General features: G+C 46.0%; 1 long non-coding RNA gene across 5 annotated transcripts in view; it reads right to left on the reverse strand.

The window, feature by feature from the left end:
- Positions 1 to 12,964: 12,964 nt before the first annotated feature.
- The window catches only part of LOC117801858, a 29,410-nt gene continuing 20,440 nt past the window's right edge, over positions 12,965 to 21,934 (reverse strand). For 4 of the 5 annotated variants that reach the window (XR_004624619.1, XR_004624616.1, XR_004624620.1 and 1 more), the window contains one exon: positions 12,965 to 13,934. This is a non-coding gene — a long non-coding RNA (uncharacterized LOC117801858). The remainder of the gene's footprint in view (positions 13,935 to 21,934) is intronic. The other variant, XR_004624617.1, reaches the window with a different exon arrangement.

A 21,934-nucleotide genomic window follows, 5' to 3' on the forward strand; every position in this document is an offset into this window, starting at 1 on the left:
GGGATTGAGTTCAGTCACCAACGGCCAAAGATTTAATCAATCGTATTGATGTACTGAAGCCTCCATTAAAAACCCAAAAGGACAGGATCAGAAAGCTTCCTGTTGGCAAACACAGGGAGATCCCGGGAGAGTGGTGTGCTTGGAAGGGGGGCCCCTCCCCACTACCTTTCCCTATACAGGGTTCCCATCTGGCTGCTCCTGAGCTGCTGTGTCCTTTTATTATGAACTGGCGATGTGGTCAGTAAAGTGTTTCTCTGAGTTCTGGGAGCTGCTCTAGCGCATTAATCAAACCAAAGGAGGAGGTCTTTGGAAGCTGCAAGCTATAGCAGGTTGTCAGAAACAGACTTGCCGTTGGCGTCTGAAGTGAGGGCAGACTCATAGGACTGAACACTTACCTCCTGAGATCTGATACTATCTCCGGGGAGACAGTGTCAGAATGGAGTTGTTTGCTGGTGTGGAAAAAAAACACATATTGAAGTATCAAAGCAACAATGTTTGGACTTTGAATCGTTTGAGCCACAATCAAAGGATAGCAGCAAGGTGTAGTGGGACAATCTACTGCCCTTGGAACCAGAAGATACAGAAATTTGGAGTCTGTCCTAGCTTTGCCACTCACTGCTAAATACTTTGGGAAGAATTGCTTAAGCTCTCTGCATCTCAAATTTTTGAACGTAAAATGAGTATAGCATGACCAAGTTGTGTTATACTCATTTTACAGGTGGTTGTAAGAATCAGAGGGGCAATATTTGTGACATATAAAGTATTGTCATTGTTTTGGTTAAAGGGTAAATTTCTTTAAGGATTGTAACAAGGGCTCGAGATTGACTTTATTATTATTCTTCACTAGCTTTGAATCACTAATTGGCAAATTTTTCCAAATTACACTGTTTTGCCTTAAAATTTTTCCTCTCTACGGGATTCTAAAGATAAACCCAAAGGAAACCTTGCCAGATGTGACCTATTGAGAGTCCGTCTAGGATGCTTTGGTTTGGAAACCTCCCCTTGATGGTAGAGAAAGGACCAATTTCAAGCAAATATTGAATGATAGGAGATGGTCATTTTATATAATAGCAACTAAAAATAAGACCTAAAGTAATGCTCACTAAGTCTCCTAGGATAGCACAGGGGGGAATGATAATAATACTTTATATACATATAGATTTTTCCCTCCATTGATTTCCAAGCATTTGGCAAACTTTAACCGGCTAATCCTCGCATATCCCTTTGAGGTTAAGTAGGTGGCAAGTATTATCCCTGATTTTCAAATGGAGGAATAAAGGTACAAAGAGCTTAAGTGCCTCGCCTGGTCACAAACATGGACCAGGGATAAAGGCGAGCACCAAGGAGACACAGGACCCGACTTGCAATCTACAGCCCAAACTTGGAGATCTCACTCTGCAGAATCATGTGGGTCTTCTGTCGATCTTTCTGAAGCAAAATCCATGACGATCCATTCTCCCAAAGACAGAAGGTATATCTTTGTTCTTCTCTAGCACTGGCTTTGGATCAAAGTCAAAGATACATATTTCCAGGTGTGATGAACTTTTCTACAGTTAAGCAAAACCCAACACGGGCAGTAAAGAAGCCTTTTGTGTATGCGTTTAATTTCCAAGTAAGACATTGATGTTCTTTTCTGGGGCTGAACACTCTGAATCCAACAGTAAGGCAGAGCCTGCGAACAAAACCCTTCCTATTCACTTCAAACTGTAGTATCTTTGCTCAACACTCTTCAGAGAATTCCCAGCTTTGTTTAACAGGTTACCAAGGCTACTCCTCAAACTTCCCAGCTGACCCCTGTTCATCTAGCGTCCTCGATGTTGCCAGGAGAAACAGACTGTCCTCACCAGATTAAAGCTTTCTGTGGGATATAAGACAATTCTGCCTTAAAAAAAAAAAAAAAAAAGAATACTCTGACGAGAATTGCAAAAAGCCTTTAGGAATAGAAGCAGGTAGAAAATCTATGACTCAAGTTAGCACAGAATTATTTCACCTTAATGAGATTCACAAAACATCGAATATATTAGAACCCGGTCATTATGTGCAGAAAATGAAATTTTCACCCAGATTCCATTAAGCACTGTGGTGTGTTCAGGGCGTCCTGCCGTGGGCTTCATCAGTTCTGAGGCCCTTCGCTTGGAGACCTATGGCATCCATGATGCTATTATATGTCCCTACGGAAAAAACAACAACAACAACCGGAGTTTCTTTGAATTGGAAGTGCAGAGGAAGAAAGAGGGAGGGGATTTCGGGGGTGGGGAGAAGAAGAAAAGGCAAATTGTAAAAGGACATTTTGGACCACAACAAATTGGTAATAAGTCCCAAGCCTTCTATTTAAGTTAAACCATGTCCAGTGTCTGCTGGGAGTGTATTTGTGTTAAAAGATAAACTGAGGGCACCTGGATGACTCAGTTGGTTAAGCATCTGCCTTTGCCTCAGGCCATGATCCCAGGGTCCTGGGATCAAGTCCGCATCGGATTCCCCGCTCAGTGGGGAGCCTGCTTCTCCTTCCACCCCTCCCCCTGCTCGTGGTCTCTCTCTCTCTCACGCTCTCTCTCTCTCTCTCTTTCTCAAATAAATAAGTAAAAATCTTAAAAAAAAAAAAAACTTGTATAAAAAAATAAAAGAAAAACTGAGGCCTATTAAACGTTTTATGATTTTATTTGAACACTTTTCTATTTGAATGGGCAATGCCAAACCGGAAGCGGTCAGGAGTTATCTGCCATTGGGAGCCAGGGGAAAGACATAGAAAGCATGTGGAAGCAAAAAAAAGGAAATTATTGATTGGTTGTAGCTTAAAGCCTAGTTGCCTGTTTGTGATTGGTTGTCCTTAGCGTTTTGATTTTGTAACCTTGAGGCATTTCCAGGCTTGGATTTTTGGTTTGCTTATGTAGGCCACCATGGCATCACAGTCTTATGGTGTCCTTGTTTAATTAATGTAACAGGAGTCAGTCTAGAGCTCACCGAACCAGGCCCTAGATGTCCTGGGTTGGGGTCCAACTCTGCTAGGCACTATGTCTGTGAGCTGGAGCAAGTTTTTTGATATTTATGGCCTTCGGTTTCCTCATAAATCAAGCAAGGGAACTAGGGGATGTTTAAGCTGTTTTTTTTTTTTTTCTTTTTCTAACTATCTCTGAATGACTAGTAGCCAAAACAACCAATGAGCCCTCCCTTCCTCTGTCACTCCTTCCCTTCGGATCAGCTCTCAGCCTGAAATAAGGCCGGCATTCTTTCTAGCTGGGTTATCCAGACTTGTTTCTTGCATTTTAGAGCACGCTCTTTCCTGACTTGCCTGCCCAAAGCCGCCAAAGTCCATCCCTGAGGAAAACAGGAGAAAGAGCACTTTGGGGGAAAGAAAGAAATCGTCTTTGTTGATAGCTCCCTCTCTCAAGAAGGCCCTTTACATACAAATCTCATTTGCTCTTCAACCCGGAGAGGAAAATATTGTTAAGATCATTTTATAGATCAGGAAACAAAGTCAGAAGAGATCAAGTGACTTGTTGGGATCACACAGTCCTAAGAATAAAAGCAAGGCTATGAGCTTGGTGGAGCCAAGGGCAAAAAGAAAGTGCAGGGCCCCTTGTTCGAGCATTATTTTAAAAAGTTATTTATTTGTTTGAGAGAGACAGAGAGAATGAGACAGAAAGCACAAGCGGGGAGAAAGAGAAGCAGATTCCCCGATGCGGGCTTGATCCCAGGACCCTGGATCATAACCTGAACCGAAGGCAGACACCCAACTGACTGAGCCACCCAGGTGCGCCTTGTTTGAACATTATTAAGAATTTCAAGACAGCGACAGAAGAGCATGGGACCAAGCACGAGTCCTTCCACTCCCAGGCCTCTGTGACCACACAGGTAACGAGCCCATGAGGCCAGCCCCAAGAGGAGTTAGAGGACAAACTTGCTCTCTGCGTGCAATTTGTGTCTGCATTTTCTCCATTTGCTCCTTCCATCCCACTCCTCTGCACCGCGCTCCATGCCCGGGAGGCTGAGCTCTGGAACATGGCGCTTCTGGCTGGGTTTGACCAATGGGAAGCACCGGCGGGAGGCTGGAGGGCAGGACAGCATGAGCTTCCTCCCTGTCAGGTCAGGTGGAGCTCTAGTTTGGCCCTTGCTGCGTTCTCCCTGCTCCCTCAGCCCTGTGCCCAATGTCACAGTTGCCACTCCCACAGATTTAGAGTGAGTCACTGTTTCCTTCCCTAGCCCTTCAGGGCTCTGTTTCCACTGTTGCGAGTCCCAGGCTTCTTCACCCCTCACCACTGTCCCCTTTGGAAATAGCCCTCTCTCAAGAGTGCCATCTGTTTCCTACGGGGTATCTGGTGTTTTGCTTGGCCAGTTTTTTGCTTTTCTCTTGGGAACTGCAGCCTGCTTTCTCTTTGGGGAACTCCTGTCCTGCCCTCAAGTACCCAGAGGTCACATGACTCAAGACTGGTCAGTCAGAGTCCCCTGACATCCCCTGCCACCTTGCTTGCCTCAAGGATGTGCATGTCTCCTGGGGACATTTCTGCTGGGATCGGTGGAGGGGGTGACAGCTGGTCTCTTTCCAGCCAGGAGTCAGGAAGTTTTTTCTGTAAAGGGCCGCATAGTCAATATTTTCGGCTTTGCAGTCCACATCAGGTCCTGTCTCACAGCATCCTTTGTTTGCTGTTTTACAACGCTTTAAAAATTTAAAGCCATTTTTAGCTTGCCACGTGTGGATTTGAAGGTGTACCAACACAGGCTAGTAGTTTGTTGGCTCCTTAGGGACATAGTACAGAAAAAATGAGGCAAAGAGCTACTTGCAGCCCTTGCCTCTGGCGGCATAGAGGACGCCAGCGTGCGCGCGCATGCGGAACCAAGGAGGAACTCTGGAAGCAGTGAGACTTCCCTTAGAGTCATTAACACCCTGGTTCTGCAGCCCTGCCTTCTACCTGTGAGCCCCCCAGTGCTCTCCCCAGTTGCTGAGCTCACCTGAGCTGGCTTGTGCTGGGCTTCTATGAGTTGCAGGTGTCCCAATCCCAGCTAAGCATCCTCCTAACTCCAGAACCCACAGCGCCCTTGATCGCACGCTCTCAGGGCAATCCCGCGCAGCCCACGTACTTCTACAACTCTTGGGCAAGCGGGCCAGGGGGGCTGAAGACCGCTCCCACTGGAACTTTTACCCAGTGGACATTTTGGGGGATAGAATATTGGAAAATAGAAAATTATTACCAAAATAAACGTGAGGTCTCTTTGCATTAACACTTAGTGCGGCAGCTCACAACGCACGCGGCACTGTGGTTTCTGAGCAGGATCCCCAGGGTGCCACAGATGGTGACCAGAGGCCGCCGAGCCGGGAACCCGGGCTTTGGCAGCCTCAGCTGCAGTCGGCCCGGTGGAGAGTCGCTGCTCTCTGCAAGTGTGTGGGGCGGGTTGTGTTCGGAAACCGCCGCCGCGAAAGGCCTGGCGTCCTCCACGTGGGGTGGGAGGAAACAAGCCCGAAACAAGCCCGTAACAGGCACCCCCCGCAGCGGTCCCCGAAGTGGGAGGCAGGCTGGCACGTGGACGAGCTCCGTCAGGGCAAGGTGGGAGGGGGGGCAGGTTCCTGTTGGAGTATCTGTAAGAAACTTTTTTTTTTCCTTTAAAGAAATGTTTCTGCAGAAAAGCTTATAAAAAACCACCACACAGCCTTATCCATGACTAGACTGGAGAGGTGGGCTTTTTAAAAATAATGCTCCACCCTTTTCAGAAAGAGGAAAGCGAAACAGTTATGAAAGGGGAGTTAAACACGATGGTGATACAATTCAATGTCAAATAGTCTGTCCCCTTGCTCCCATTAAGAAAATCCATATTGATGTGACCCAGGTCTAGTTCTGGGCTGTAGGAAACATGTTGATCACGAGGACAACGGTAGGAGAGATTGTTCTCTGGAGCAAAGCACCGTGGGTGGCTAGCGCTCTCAGGGAGGCAGGAAGCACTGATGCCCCAGACGGCAGGGCCTCTAAAAGCTGACCCAGTGGGGGAACCTCCTGGGGATCTCGCTGGAGTCCAGACTCCGATGCAGTGGGGGGGGGGATGAGGCCTGAGAGCCTGCATTTCTAATAACCTTCCGGGTGATGAAGATGAAGCTGGTCTATGAGCGCACAGTGTGGGGCAGTGCCTTCCTGCTGGCGACATTTGGTCACTAATAAATGTTAATGATAACAGCCAACACGTACTGAATGCCAACGAGAGAGGGGAAGTCACAGAGCTAGTAAGGGAAATTGCTAGAAACGGTCTCTAAGCCCCACGCACCTCGCACCACTCCACGCTGGCTCGCTGCGGACGAGAGAGGCAAGGGGCAAGGCTCGGGCCTTCTCAGTCCAACACGAGACGCCCTCGCAGCCCAAGGAGCCGGAAGCCCAGGAGCAGCACCTGGCATGCCGCCGGGCAGAACCTTCTAGAGGGAAGCTTGGCCGTGTTCGGTGACAGGCCTCCCAGGTTTTAAGAAAAAGTACATCTGGCATTTCCAGATGAAGGCTCGTCTTTCTTTTCAGCCAACCTGACTGAGGGTAGAGAAATGAAAGCAGGAAGAATCTGATTGAAAAATAGCTGATTCTATACAAAATACAGTCGAATGATGAGCTGCTCCTTTGGGGCAAATGCGGGATGTTTCCATCTTGCTCACTTGGGTCCCTCACGTGGCACAGTATCCTCAGAAGATAGATGCCAAGAACATGGCTTTGGCTCCTGCCTCTGCTTCTCCAACTGACAGTAAACCATGGGGTCACGATGAACGAATCTTCCAGAGGGGAGCTGCATATTTCAAGCGGTTTGTCTCCGAAAAGAAGCCTGGTTTCCGGAAACTTTTGTGAGGTGGGTTTATTGCCCCCATGTGTGTGGATTGGACGTGGGTCATGGTGGGCCTGCACGATGGGGAAGAAACACATTTAGCTTTTCAGAAACGTCTGCCCCCGGAATGCTTCACAAAGGAGTTTTTCCTCTTTGGCCTCCTTTCTGAACAGTTTCTGCAGTAGAGCTCCCGGCAGAAGCAGCTCCGGGCAAAACTGTGACACAGGGGGAATTTCTCAGTGAGGTTTTCCCACCTCTTCCATCTGGTCCTTCCTTCCTCCTCGCAGCCTCCTCCACCTTCCAATTCCATCCACAGGCACAAGGTGAGTATCGTCTTTGTAGCAGAGGGAGGGAGTGGGGACAGTTGCTACAATATTACAGGTATGCATATTTATTTTCCATATTGATGACAACATAGCCATTTTTTTTAGTTGTCACAGAGCAAATAGAACCATGATTTATCATTCATATAACTGATTGTGTGCACTTCTAAAATCTTTACCAGATTTCTGACAGTTGTGAATCATTTTCCCCATCTGGAAAGATAGAGGAGCACGTGCCCCCCGCGTCTGCCCAGCTGCAGCATCCCTGAGTCTATGGTTACACATTGTTTTTCAATAACAGTGTTGAAAGAAATGTCTTGGCCCAAGAAGGAGCAGCTTCTGCCTGGGGTGCCACGTCAGCTACCCAAATCGTAGGCAACTTTTACGTGTCTGTGAGATTCAGTCAGCCAATCCCCAAACACCAAGGCGACTCTGGGCTCCGTACTTGCTGCCTTGTTCCTTTTCTTGATTCTACGGGAGCTTCCCGCCTCCCTCCCCATTTTGCAGTTCTCCAAATGGACAGTGTCCGTTTCCTGAAGTAGTAACCAAAGTCTGTTTGTACCCCCTGAGTTGTCTTCCTCAATCATTTTGAACAGTGGTGATCAGTTACCTGACATATTTACTGATGAAAACTCAGGCTGTACGGATCCCAAAGACTATAAAGCCTCTGGGGCTTGAGAGAGTCAAGGGAGAGACAAGATAACCCCAGGCCGTTTGCATCTCTAGTCCATCAACATAAGGCAATGTAGGAGACCCTGAGGAAGCCAGGTGACCAAAAGCCTTGCAGTTTTGGAGAGTAAGTTGAGACTGCCTTCTATTAAGGGGAAGATAAGTATTTCTGATAAATGCGCTTACTCAACAAAAACATTTTATGGCAATAGCAAACAACTGGAAATAATTATCAACAGTTTGGGAAGCTGGTCAAAAAATTATGAAACTGGTAAATAAATTATGGAACTGTTATGTAATGAAGCCATTGAGTTAGATCTACACATGCTGTTAGGCCTAGGTCTCTAGCATATTTGTAAATGAGGAAAACTCAGAAATGCATAATTTGCTCCTATTGTTTTTGAAAACTCATAAACACTAGACATGTATATAACATTTCTGGAGTAATACATAGGACAATATGAATAATGATAGTCACTGGTAAGGGAAGCTGGTGTCTTTAATCTATACCCTTTTATAATAGTCTTGCTATCGTTTATAGTAATACTGCTACCATTCATTGAGTATTTGCTCTGTGCCAGGCAATGTTTTAAGTGTTTGGTATGTATCATGTATCATCTCATTTAAACAGCCAAAAAGCTGTATAGCAGATTTCAGTTTTTTTAGTTTACCTTTGTATAAACTGAAGCAGAGAGATGTCAAGCAATGGACCCAAAGTCACACAGCTAACAGGGGACAGAGCTGGTGCTTGGGCTTCCAGAGCACCTGAAATTCATCATTGTGCAGTCGTGCTCTATTGTTACCTTCTGATATGTCAAGCAGTAAAGCTTGGATTCAAACTCAGGTACCCTTATCGACTACTCCCCCTGGTCTCTCTTTCTTGTACTATTTGAATTTTTACCAAACAGATGTATTAATATTCAGATTTAAAAGATCTTGACCAAAAATGGAAGCTATTCCATAGTTCCAAAAATTCTTTGAGAAGCTACTATCTGTTCGTTCCATGCTAGGAATAAACCAGCTTTCCTTGCCCTTCAGGCCTTGCTGTGTACTGGGAGATGCCTAGGAACCCACTGGTAGAGAGGGAAGTGCAAGGGGCTTTGGAGGCCAGGCTCCAGCCCCAAGCTGGAGAGGGAAGGGCAAGAAGGGAATCCCAGATCTCTAACACCTCAGGAGTTCTTGAAGGGTAAGTAGGAAGGACAGAGTTAGCAAATTAAGAAGCTGGTGAGTGGGGCGAGGGCTGGGGGTGGAGGAGGTGAAGACAGAGGCATAAGATAACAGGCACCTCCAAGAACTGCATAGCTCATGACGGGTCCAGCACCAAGGTAAGAAGTCTGAGCGGGTAGAAATCAGACCGAGGGAGCGTCCAGCAGACCATCAGTGTATTTCAACTCAAGAACTGTTGATCTCTGGATGGGACAAAACCTCGTTGGGTAAAATTGTTTCTCCCATTCAGGATGTTTTAGCAGCCCTGGCCCCTGCCCACTAAGTGTCAGGAATATCCTGGTCAGTGAGAAACCCCAAATAACTGGAAAGGGACGATACCGCTAGATCCCATCCTCCTTTGAGAACCATGAGATGCAGAGTGTCGTGGGCCATAAGAGATTAATCTCATGGAAGGGTTCCCTATTATCGGAGGTGGGAGAAAATTGGAGGCAGGGAAAACAATGAAGAGGTTGTTGTTGCCAGAGGGCAAGTAAGAAATTCTGAGAGCTTAGAAGAAGGCAGTGAGGAAGTTGATTAAGTACCATCAAGGAGAGAGTATGCATGTGTCTACCGGCTGGAGTTAGAGATTCAGGAGAGAGCAGGCAAGCATGTTCTCTGGGGAGATCTTGGTGATTTGGGGCAGGCAGTGGAGCCATTTGCCATAAGGAATATAGAATGAGCAGGTCTGAGAAGAGGAGGGTGATTTCATTTTGGACAAGTTAGATATTTTTTTTTAATTACTTATTTATTTTGGAGATAGACAGCACATGTGCGAGTGGGGGGGAGGGACAAAGGGAGAGAGAGAGAAGGTGAGAAGCAGATTTCCCAGCTTGGGGCTCCATCTCACAGCCCTGAGATCAGGACCTGAGCCGAAACCAAGAGTCGGATGCTTAACCGACTGAGCCACCCCGGCGCCCCTGGAGATGTTAGATTGGAGGTGTATTTGTCACATCCAATGGGGACGTCCAGCAGGCCAGGAGAGGAGCTGGAGTTGGACATGCACTTGAGAGCCTTCCGGGTCTGTGTGGGGTTTGGAATATGGGCATCAAATGAGTCTAGATGACTTGGAGAATGGATGTGAGGCGTAGCTACACTGCCTTAGGTGGGAAGAGCCAGGTGAATCATGACATTGCCAATCTTCAACAGCTTTTTGACCTTCAGGAAAAGAATTTCATATGATTCAAACTGAGAGTAGCTCATGACATGCCTTTCGCCCTGACCTGCAATAGGGATTCAGACAATCTTTTGCTTGGGTGGAGGGAGGCAGGGAAGAAGTAGGTGTGCCAGGGGCTGCCAGCTGGAAAGCCAAACTACAGCTTGAGAATCTGGGGCCCTTGCCAGGGTCAGGTGGGATGGAGTCAGCCCACAGTGAGGCTGTGGGTGCTGATGAGCTGCTCAACTGCACGGCCAATGAGGGCTTTCTTCTGGGGGCACAGTTCCTACACCCCTTCAAACCCTCTGTCCTCCTTTTCGGGAAGCCCAAGGAGAGAGTTATCCGCCAAAGAGCCATGTACAGACAAGTCAAAAGCATTTTGGTCCAAAGAAGGGGAGTGAAGAGCCAAGACTTTCAGGGCCTGGGCTTCCTCTGATTGGGATGGGCCAGCCTCTCTCTCGAGGCCAAGGCGAACTCAGCCAGCCAGCTACACCTTGCAGCAAACATGTGTACCCTTGTACTCTAAGTGTAATACCCCCGTGCTTCAAGAGTCCCATTCTTTGAGCATCCTATGAGAGAGAGGGAGTTTGTGTCTTATCTTCCATTGAGCTGTCCGCTGGGCTGATGCCCGCTCACTTTATGTCATCTTCACTGTCATTTGCCTGACCGCCGTTCGTCGTACTGATGCTCACAGCCCGGAACACCTGGGCTCCAATGTCCCTTAATACAACGTTGTTTCCCACCTGTGGTTGATAATAGAGGGATAAATGTGGAAAGTGGCTACACTCCCCTTTACTGCCCTTATTTCTATTCCCCCAAATACCACTATAAGAGGTGGTATAATTATATAAAATGTTCCTGAAAGTCTATGTATAACTAAAGATTTTTATTGAGGGAGGGCAGTTTTGTTTTACCTACTTGTTTTTGTTGAGAGAGAATTCTCCACAAATAGCTCACATTTCTGAACTATCTGGGTCCTCTGAGCAAAGACATTTGCGGCCAAATTAAGAATGTTTATATTAAGGGGGCGCCTGGGTGGCTCAGTCATTAAGCGTCTTCCTTCGGCCCAGGGTGTGATCCCAGAGTCCTGGGATTGAGCCCCACATCGGGCTCCTCCATTGGCAGCCGCCTTCTTCCTCTCCCATTCCCCCTGCTTGTGTTCCCTCTCTCGCTGGCTGTCTCTCTGTCAAATAAAATCTTTTTTTTTTTTTTTAAAAAAAAAGAATGTTTGTATTAGGAGACATTCCAGGATACAAATCTTAGTGACATCTCCCTACCTAGAGATGCTTCGAGGTAGGAAAGATAAATAGCTCCCCTTCACGACCCAAAGATTACTTAAATTCCAGATTATAGTTAAGGTTTTTCTCCCTCCGGAGAGGAGCATATGCAGATCACTGGCAGCCCTATACAGGAGCATAGCTTTCCAGGTGTGGGGGTCTTCTCCGATAACGCACCCCACTGCAGGCATGGGTGCCAGTTGGCCCTCACTGGAGAGCCCTTGGGGGGTATTTTTCCAACATGCTGCATTCGCTGAGAGTAATAAATGGACTTTGTCTTTGACCCAGAGATCTCATTACCTCCCTCTGTCTGTGTGTGTCTGTTAAATTTACATATATTTGTGTAGATATGTGCCTATAGATACATATATGAATAAAAGTTTATATTGTGGTACATATCAGTACGACGGGGGGCAGTCTAACTTGTTAGCTTGCAAGTAAGAAAAATATTTCAGACCCTTCACAAATTCTGACTTAACAGTTTCATATGTAGATTTCACGAAGGAAATCCATTCCTTATAGAGAAGGATCATCCTGGCCTGGGCCCTTGCATCTTTCCTCCAGCAAACAGTGGGCCTAGGGACTTTTGGGAAAGGTCGGCTTGGATTTTGGCTTCCCAAGGCTTCCCACCACCAGTTCGTGGTGCTCCTACAGGCATGGACTGTCTTCTCAGTATTTAAGGTCATCTGGTAGGTACCCGCTGGATCAGATACACTATGTGTGCACAGCTAGATAAGGCCCTGGAACGACCATTAACATCAGACAGAAGGCTCTGAAGCTTACGGAGGAGGAGACTTGGTTTCCTAATGGACACTAACCCCGCAACACTCACGCCTCCCCAGGAAGCTTCACACTTGACATTGATTGCAGAGCGGCCCTCAGCAGCCCCTTGTTCCTCTTCCAGCCTCAGGCCAGGCCTCGGGGGAGCAGATGTTCAAGAAGTGACCATTCCTCGGGCACTGCCACCTAATTGGCACCTCCCAACTCCACAGAGACCTGGCAGCCTCAGCCGCTTTGAAGCATGTGCTTATCCAGAAATACTTTCTAATTATAACCTGGCCTCACCTCCGCACCTAGAACATTCGACAACTCCCAGAAACTCTCGGTGCTCACTGACGCCCAAGCAAGTGAGGGCACTAAATTTCTATTAACTTTATAGGAAATGTACATTCGTTTACGTTTTCCCTGTCCTGAGGCTTCTTCATTGAAGTTCCCTGAGATTTTCAATATTTAAAAAGAAACAAAGCAGGTAATCCTTTTTTTTTTTAAGATTTTATTTCTTTATTTGACAGAAAGAGAGAGAGAGTGCGAGCACAACAGCACAAGCAGGGGGAGCAGCGGAGGGAGAAGCAGACTCCCTGCTGAGCAAGGAGCCTGATGCAGGACTCAATCCCAGGACCCTGGGAACATGATCTGAGCTGAAGGAAGATGCTTAACTAACTGAGCCACCCAGGCACCTGGGTAATACTTTCTAATATAGCTTCATATCTCTGATGAGAGGCCTGCCTTCTACCCACCCACATTGTTACCCCCCGTGCCACTNGGTGGCAGATTGCAGCCTTGCCTTTTCAGAGACAGCAAGACTATTCTAATTATCACCTCCATACTTTTCTCCAGGATGAAATTCACAGGAACCTCCCAGTTATCCGCCCTGCCATTCACTAATAGAAAAGATTTTGTGTTAATCCTCCTCCTTCCGTCCAGGAAGGAGAAAAGAGCTCACCCAATTCCTGTCGTGCAGCACCACCTGCCCATTTGTCCAGAGCCAAGTAATGATGGATTTGGAGCTGGGGGGATAAATGGGAATTGTGTTTATTTTATGAGCTGCAGAAAGTTGGCTGGGGAGCCCAGCGGGAGGCTTAGCTGGAAAAAAATGATTTTCTCTTACGCTGTGTGTCTGCTGTTTAGAAAAATATATGGCCTTATCCTTTCTTGATCCTGGGAAAGACAAAAAGGAAGAAGACATATTTTCCAAATACCAGGTTTGAGGGCTGACCTTCAGAGGGCCTTTCTCTGTTTTCTGGGATGTTCCACCCAAGCCAAAGGCCTCCTGCCCAGCTGGGCAGTGGCAGAAGGAAGGATGGAGCACATGGGGGCTGGGGGACCTGACAGAGGGTCCCTGGGCCAATGCTCATTGGCCTGGAGAGAATCCCACGCTGTTGCAACTCTTTTGGAAGAGAGGAAGGAGCAGCTGTCCTCAAAAACAGAGACTTTTTCCTCATGACAATACTCTGGCATGCATTCTTGTGGAAGTCACCACAGTTATCTTAAATCAGAAGTCAGCAAAACCTTTTAACCCAGAACGGCGTCAGAGGATGCTGTGAAGACCAGCACCAGGCTGAAGACTCACTGTCTGTGTTGACGGGCGGTTGAGAGACAGCTTCCGAGCTGTTTTCTTGCTAAAGCATCTTCTCTAAGTTTCAGTCTGTACAAAGTCCAGGTTGACCTCTTTGTGGGACGAAGACCCTGGTGTGGACCTTTGAAGCAATGTCTCACTGCCAGTTCCTGGCTGACGAGCTACTGAGGAGGAGAGAGAAGCAGAGGGAAGGGGTGTTAGTGAGGAAACGTTCTTACTGGTGAAAGCAAACAGTGCCAACAGAATCAGCTCAGGGCCAAATGAAATTCTGTTCTTAGGAGAGTCGTGACTGTGTGTCTTGTTTCTCCCTCTCTTTTTAAAATTTGTAAAACTTTTATCGACATATAATTTATATATAACATGGTATTAATTGTAAGTGCGCGGCGTGGTGGGTTATTCGATGTATGTGTACATTGCAAAATGATCACCACAGGAAGTTTGGTTAATGGCCATCACCATACACAGTCACTAACTTTTTCTTTCTTGTGATGAGAACTTTTAAGATCTACTCCTACAGTAACTTTTAAATATACAATATTCTGTGGCTGGGTGGCTTCGTTGGTTAAGCGTCCAACTCCTGACTTTGGGTCAGGTCATGATCTCAGGGTCATGGGATGGAGCCATGCGTCGGGCTCCACACTGAGCGAGGAATCTGCTTGAAATGCTGTCTCTCCCTCTCCTTCTGCCCCTCCCCCCGCTCACGCACAGTCTGTTTCTCTCTTTCCCTTTAAATAAATAAACTCTTTTTACAAAGAAAGAAAGAAAGAAACAAACAAACAAACAATAGAGTATTGTTAACTACAGTCACCATGCTGTACATTCTATCCCCAGGACTTGTTTATCTTATAATTGGAAGTTTCTACCCTTTGACCACTCACCCATTTCCCCCGCCACTCTACCCCCCCACCTTTGGCAAACACCAATCTGTTGTCTGTAACCATGAGTTTGTTTTTTCCTCTTTCTTGATGTCACAGGAGAGGAGGCAGAGCATGACAAGGAACGAGAATCTAGAGGGCAAGTGGTAGTTGTTTCGGAGCAACAGAAAGGCAAAGTAAAGCTGTCCCCTTAGTGGCCCTGACCACCCCGGCAGTGGGTCCTCAACCATGCTGGATGAGTGGACGGTCACTGCGAACCCACACAGCACCTTTGTTCAAATTAGAAAATGCCCCCTTCCTCCAGGTGGCAAGGCTGGGTGGACAGAGCCAGGGCTGAACGTCAGCCTCTCTGCCCCCCACCCCATGCCGGGATGATGCCCCCAGGCAGTGAACAGCCCATAGTGGTGGAAAGAAGCCCCTTGTGGCTGAGGAAAGGCCCATGAATGTGAATGTCTCCCTTGGGGTCAGTCTTCCTAGGAGTCCCAGCCTTCCAGCCAAGAACACAGTGCCAGGACTTCCGGGTGACACAACTAGATGACAAATGCCACAGCCCCCCGGTGTCTCTTTTTCTCCTTTTTCAGTAAGAAGCCCTTTCCCCTCAAAGGCCACTGTAATTAACCCAAAAGAGAATAGCCGTCCTTCTAGTCAAATAAGAAGCTGCCATCACGGTTTGATACGCAAACCGAAACCCTGTTTTCAGGGCTCACCCCATGTATATGTCCTTCCCCATGAAAACCCTTACAGTCGATGCAGAAAAGAACAAGAACAGCCACATCAGTATTCCATTCTGCCCCCACCCCCTGTCCTGTACCCGTACCAGGTCTAACTGTACAGTCATCGATGAGCTGCTCTGCTCATTAAGCAATCAGACAATGACAGTCCCTTTGCCTGAGCCAGGGTGGGTGCAGAGCCGTGAGCTGCTTTGTCTAAATGCCACAAAGCGTTCAAGTTTCGCTCTGCACTTCAGTCTGGGCGTCATCACCCTTTTCTCGGCCGGAAGGCTCTGCTGTAACAATCAAAAGGAGCAACAATGTTCTCCGTCCCTGTCCAGTTTCGAATATAATTATTTGTCAGAATCATATTAACCTGATGTATGACAAACCCGTAAAATGGATTCATTTAGGTCTCCAGGAGTCCTCCCTCATTAGCTCGGATATTTATAGCCATGGCTTCAATGCTACATCCCTCCTCCTGTGCAACATAGAGCAGGGATGTCATATTTCCCTGACGCTGTTAGCGGAGTTGTTTGTTTTCCAGTGTTGCAAAGAGGCGGGATAGAGCTGGCCTCCAGTCCAGGCCCCCTCAAGCCTTGATTGGCTCCTCTACCCATTCCTGTCTTCTTAGGGAAGGGAAAGAAAACTACAACTAGACACTTGTGCACAAGTCCTACAAGATTAATAACTTTCCCGAAGTACTGAGACGGAACGAGTAAGACTGAAATACTCAGAGGGTTGGTTCTGAAATCAGACTTCCTGCCCCCCAAGCCTGGGTGTATCACTTCCCAGCTTGAACGAGATGCTAACTTTTCTTGGACTTCAGTTTCCTCATCTGTAAAATGGAGGGAATAATAGCTCCTAACCTCGTGGGGTTGCTGGGGGCGGGGATTCAATGAATTAACTTATGTAAAGTGCTTAGACCCATCTTGGGCACATAACAAGTGCAAAATAAATTTAGTATTTCCTTGGGCCACAGCTGCACCAAGTTTCCATTTGCAGGCCTACAGTCTAGCCCGGTTGCTTTCACACCGTGTTCTAGGGAGCACTGGGCTTGAGCAGAGGTCCTCCATTTCCCTAGAGGGGGAAGTAGGTTAGCTGTGGAAAGCACAGTGGCCAAAGGCTTGTCAGAATATTCTTTAGGCAGAGCCTTGACACTTTCGTCATTTCATGTATTGGAATTCTAGATGAGTTTTCATTAAAGAATAGGTTCTTGGCCCAAAACAGATGGAAAACTACAGCTCCAGATACTTGTGACCCGTATAAGCCCCCAGCTAATGTCAGGGGCCCCAGGAGCACTTGCCCCTGCTGCTTACCCAGAGTCTTTCATGAAACTGTGGTCACAAGGCCCTCTAAAGTTTTTCTTTTACTTTCACTTTTTCAGGAGTCATACGGCAGCTGCTCTGATGTCCTGGCATGGCCAAAGGCTAGGGGTGCTTCCAAGGGCTTGTCAGAGGCTGTAGTGGAAATGTTGCTCATGATGACCACAGAACCTTGAACTTTTGCTCCATCAGGACCAGCAGAGATGAGCTGTTAATAACATTGGGGTCTGGGGTGCCTGGCTGGCTTAGTTGGTAGAATGTGCTGCTCTCAATCTCAGGGTTGTGAGTTTGAGCCCCATGTGGGGTATAGAGATTGCTTAAAAATAAAATCTTTAAAAAAAATAACAATGGGGTCTGAGTTCACTGCAGTGTTCCTCACGTTGCCTTCATCATGTCCGAGCTCATTTCAGGACATCAAGGCCCGTTGTGTACTTGCATTGTCCACCTGCCTCCTGGAGACCAAGCATCAGGCATTTGCAATCAGCACACATTCTTGGGAAGGGTTGGGGAAGATCTCAACGAAACACCAATTTCATCCATAGTTCATTTCCTGAGAACTTTAGTTTCTCCCCCGTAAATCTGTTGGATAAAGTTGAAGCCCTTTGGCCTGGCTTTTGGGTGGACCCAACCAACTTTCCTTCTCATACTCCTCTAAAACAAACGTTCTGATTGAGCACGTAGGTTTTATCACCACCTGCCATGCTATCTTTTCCCCATCCCCTTCACCTCTTCAAAGCGGATTCATTTTTAAGACCCATTACTGAATGGAAGCCCCTTCCATTCTGAGCCTTCCCTTCATGACTCAAAACAAAATGCTCACTCCCTTCTTTGATCTACAACTGTGTGTTTAGTCTGCTTTGTTCATTGAGGCCCTTATTCCTTGACACCAGTTCTAGGAGTAAAGGAAATGATGAATTAGAGGCACCAGCAAGGAAGGTCAGTTCTAATTGTTAAGACAGGATCCCAAAGAGTGGCATCTGGCCCAGGAAGACAGTCCTGCTAACCAAACTCCTCGGTCATCTGTAAATCAGAATGCCTATTACAGAGAAACAGAGCCGTTCACAAGAGCAAACCCTGTGGATCCTCGATCCAGGATCTCCTTGCTCCCTGCATCGAGATGTCAGGGAAGCCTAATTGGTCATTAGGGGGTTGACTAGACACTTCAGCAAAGAAGAAAGATAGCCATGTGAATTGTTTAACATGGCTTATAGTGAGAACTATATACACCCCTTCTCCCCAACAGGAACGGGGACCTTAGTGACCAAATGTTCTGGTCCCCAAAGTCAGTGTCTCTCCACTGGATATTGTCATCAATGGTAAAAATACTTGCTTCTCTTTTCCCCCATTTCTTTTAGTTCACAAGATTGATTTTTTTCCCTTCTATGATTCATTAATTTTATCCTTTTATTCAAGAAATATTTGTTGAATGTCGTTTACTAAGTGACAAGTGCTGGGAATATGAAAGTGAACAATACGCTAGATACCTTCACACCACTGGTTTTACTAGAGGCAAGTTTTGATACAGATCTAAGAGCCATTCTTTCTTTTGCAGGTGACTTTGGTATATCTTATCTTACCAATATCAGAACTCCGCATGGCACTATTACCTGACTTTCCTGAGTGAATATCTTGTTGAATATCTTGTTGCCTCAATATTTTAGGCTCCTAGAAGGCAGAGAACAGCTTAATATTTCTCATGGTATCTCATGGTATGCTGTGCACACAATAGGAACTAAATATTTGTCTTTTTACAAGAGACGCAATATTTCTTACCGGTCATAAGGGAAGGAAGGAGGCAGACTTGCATGGTTTTATTTCAGAGATTCCCAAACCAATGGCCCATAGATTAAATCCAGTCAGCAAACATGTTATATTTGGTCTACACTGTGTCATGTTTTGAGGCTTTTTTTTTTAATTGAGCCAACTTTAAAAAAATTAAGATCTCTCTCTCTCTCTCTCTCTCTCACACACACACACACACACACACACTGAGAATTCCAGGCTTCTCTGGATTTTCAGCTTCCATGGAAATATGAAAGGACCTGCAACCCTCAGCCTCATACCTGCTGAGCAAAAGTGCTGGCATGAAAGTGTGCTTGACCACTTCAGGGAGCAAATATTTCCCCATGGGCCACAGTTCCTGTCGCTCTGTGTTTCATCACACTTGGCCTGCCTCACTTACAGAACTGCCGAAGCCGGAGGCATTTGTATCTGAACAGTTTTACAGGAAGCCAGTGTATTGGGAAAGGGGAGAGAAAATAGCCCATTCGACCCCACAGAAAAAGAAGAACTCTGTGCCAATCCCGTGTTTCCTGGCATTCTGAAGGTGAGGACAGGCTCCCAGGCTGGCCCTGCACCTTGGCCCTGGGCCTTCCTTATAGTCAGTCTTCTCTGGAATGTTGGTGTTTCCTGCTGGGGAAACTACTGGAGATCCAAATGGCCTGTCTCATCGAATCCAAGCTATCTGCCTCCCAGGCTCTTCTCCAACACACCCTGGACCCCATCTCAGCAGTTTTTTGGCTCATTGCTCGCTGACACAAACCACTCTAATCCTGCCAAGGAAATCTGCTTGCCTCGCTGTCCCCTCCCCCATGCCTGTCTTACTCCTTCTCTCTGGGCATCGCTGAGTGGAGAAATGATACTCAGGAGGAAAGTTTTTTTTAAAAGGGGAGGAAGGAAGAAAGTAAGGGAAAGAGAGAGAGTGAGAAAGCATTTAGAGAAGGCATTTTATATACTTGATGCTATTTAATCTCAGGTCCCTGAACACAAAGATTTTGGTCATGTTTGTGGGTGTTGTAGGGAAGCAAAACTGCCACCCCAAAACGTGTCTCTTTGACATGTGAATTATGTCAGGATGAATATTTTTAAGGAACAGGAGGCCCAGGAAGACCCCATGACCCGCCCCTAAATGCCTAAAAGAATTTACATTGAGGATCTCCTCCAGGAAGAGAGCTAGCACCACAGATGACTATAGTGTAATATGAACTGGCAGTGGGGGACAGGCAGGAACCTGACAAGCCTGTTAAAATTCCTCCCCATGTCCCATTGATTCTGTACAGCCCAGCAAACTTCTTCGTCTTCTTTTAACCAAACACTTACTCTTTTTCATCTTCCTGTGAGTTGCCTTCTTTCCCTTTGATGTCCCAACTCCCTGCCCCCTTCTCCTTAGCTCTAGATGGCATATAAGTCTCAATTGCCTGACTGCCCGTGGGCCTCAAATTCTTATGGACCCTGTACATATGTAATTAAATTCGATTTTCTCCTGTTAATCTGTCTCATGTCAACTTAATTCTTAAACCAGCCAACAGAACCTTGAAGGGTTGATAAAAATGTTTCCGCTCCAACAGTGTGTTTGTGTTTGTGTACATTGTGTATGCGGTGTATGTGTGGTTCTTCATGGGGAGGGGGAATAAAAGGAATAGAAAAAATAGATCTACAACTATTATTCAAGCTAGAAAAGGGAAAACAATAAGAATGTGAAGCCTGGAAAACTTGTGACAGTCATTTTGCAACACTGGGCTGCTTTCCTGTCAAGACAACAAATATATGTGTGTGTGCATGTGTACATAGGAGTATATCTGCACATGCACACACATGATTATAAATTAAGTATTTGCTTATGTACAAACTTGGAAAGTAAAGTATAAAAAAAGAAAGGGAAAGTAATAAAAATCAAATGTAATCCTACCACTCAGAGATAATTTTTAATCATCCATTTCTTATTCCTATAAATAATGCATATGATTTATATAGCTGAGAATTTACATTGTGTGTTAAAACTCACTAGCTTGCTTTTTCCCTCTTAAAATTGTATCATAGACATATACTAATGATGGAAAAACCTCCTTATCACCATTATTTTAGTTCTGTTGCATCCATAATGTGGATTTTCATAGTTTACTTCACCGATCTTGAATTTTTAGACATTTAGACTGATAGAAGTTTTTGCCTTCTATATGTAACATAGTAATGAATATCTTTGTACATTTATCATTGCATTTAGTATTATTTCTTTAGGATATTTCAAAAAATGGATTTACTGGGTAAAGAGTAAAACTACTTTAAAATTCATGAGTTGTATTATTGTTCAATTGCTTTTCTAACAGTGGTTCTACTTTATCTTCCCGACACTCCCATTTGAATGTGGCACTAGAAAGCTCACAGAAATGTTCCATTGGATATATCTAGCTAAGATGTCCAATGCTGCATGAAGAAATTATTTTATGATATGATTTTGGAGGGTCCACAGAATATATCATTTGAGAGAAATCACAGCCACTAGCTGAAAAGATATTTGCCCAGAACACACCACTATTTAGTCTAAGAGAAATAAAAGAGTAACTCCCTGGATTGTCCCCACATAGAGCTCTAGGATCTTCACCCCTTGCTAATTGTCTCTCTGATCCCAGGGCAGACCTACCCATGCCACACAAGGGACAGTGAAAGACATAATATGTTCCCTGTGACTGCCCATCATACTATAGGTCAGAGGAAAACGTCCCTCACTTCCCTGCCATGGAAGTCCCTTGGAGAGCCCACGGGGCTCCGTTTTCCTCTACTGCCCATTTTGTTACAAATTCTCTCCTGATCTGCAATGTGTCATCGTTGTCTTTTCTCTTTGCCATAGCAAACTTCTCTTTCTGAAGTGAAAGGGAAGATATTCCCTCCAAAGTATTCTTTTAAAAAAGAAAAAAGAAGGAAGAGAAATATTTGTTTATTTACTTAAGTAATCTCTACCCTCAATGTGGGGCTCAAACTCACCACTCTGGGACCAAGAGTCACATGTTCTTCTGACTGAGCCAGCCAAGCATCCCTCCTCCAAAGTATTCTTTAAGTTTTCACAACTGTGCTATCTTGGGCTGCTAGATTTTTTGTTTGTGTGTTTCCTTATTATTAGGAAGGCCCTTTGTCTCACAGCCTTCCCTCCCTTAGGGAACTGGTCCAGCCGGGGCTGGTCTGGCAGCCAATCTGGCATCAGCCATTGAACTTTCATGCCTGAGTGAGCTCTGCCCCCAACTCTTCTGTTTTGCTTGTAGAGAATTTTGCCCCATCCTGTACACTGCCTGGGCCAGATGGGAGGAGGGTGTTAAGAGGTAACCTTTGTTTTCCTCTGGCTTAGGGATTTTTAGATCCAGAGTCTAGTGGTCCTCCTCAAAATGTCTAATCAATTTTCCATGCCATGAGGTTCCTTGGTCTCCCATATGTCTAGAACATAAGCTCTTACTGGGGACCTAGTTATGGACCATTCAACATA

Source organism: Ailuropoda melanoleuca, chromosome 1, assembly GCF_002007445.2.
Source record: "Ailuropoda melanoleuca isolate Jingjing chromosome 1, ASM200744v2, whole genome shotgun sequence".
Lineage (NCBI taxonomy): Eukaryota > Metazoa > Chordata > Mammalia > Carnivora > Ursidae > Ailuropoda > Ailuropoda melanoleuca.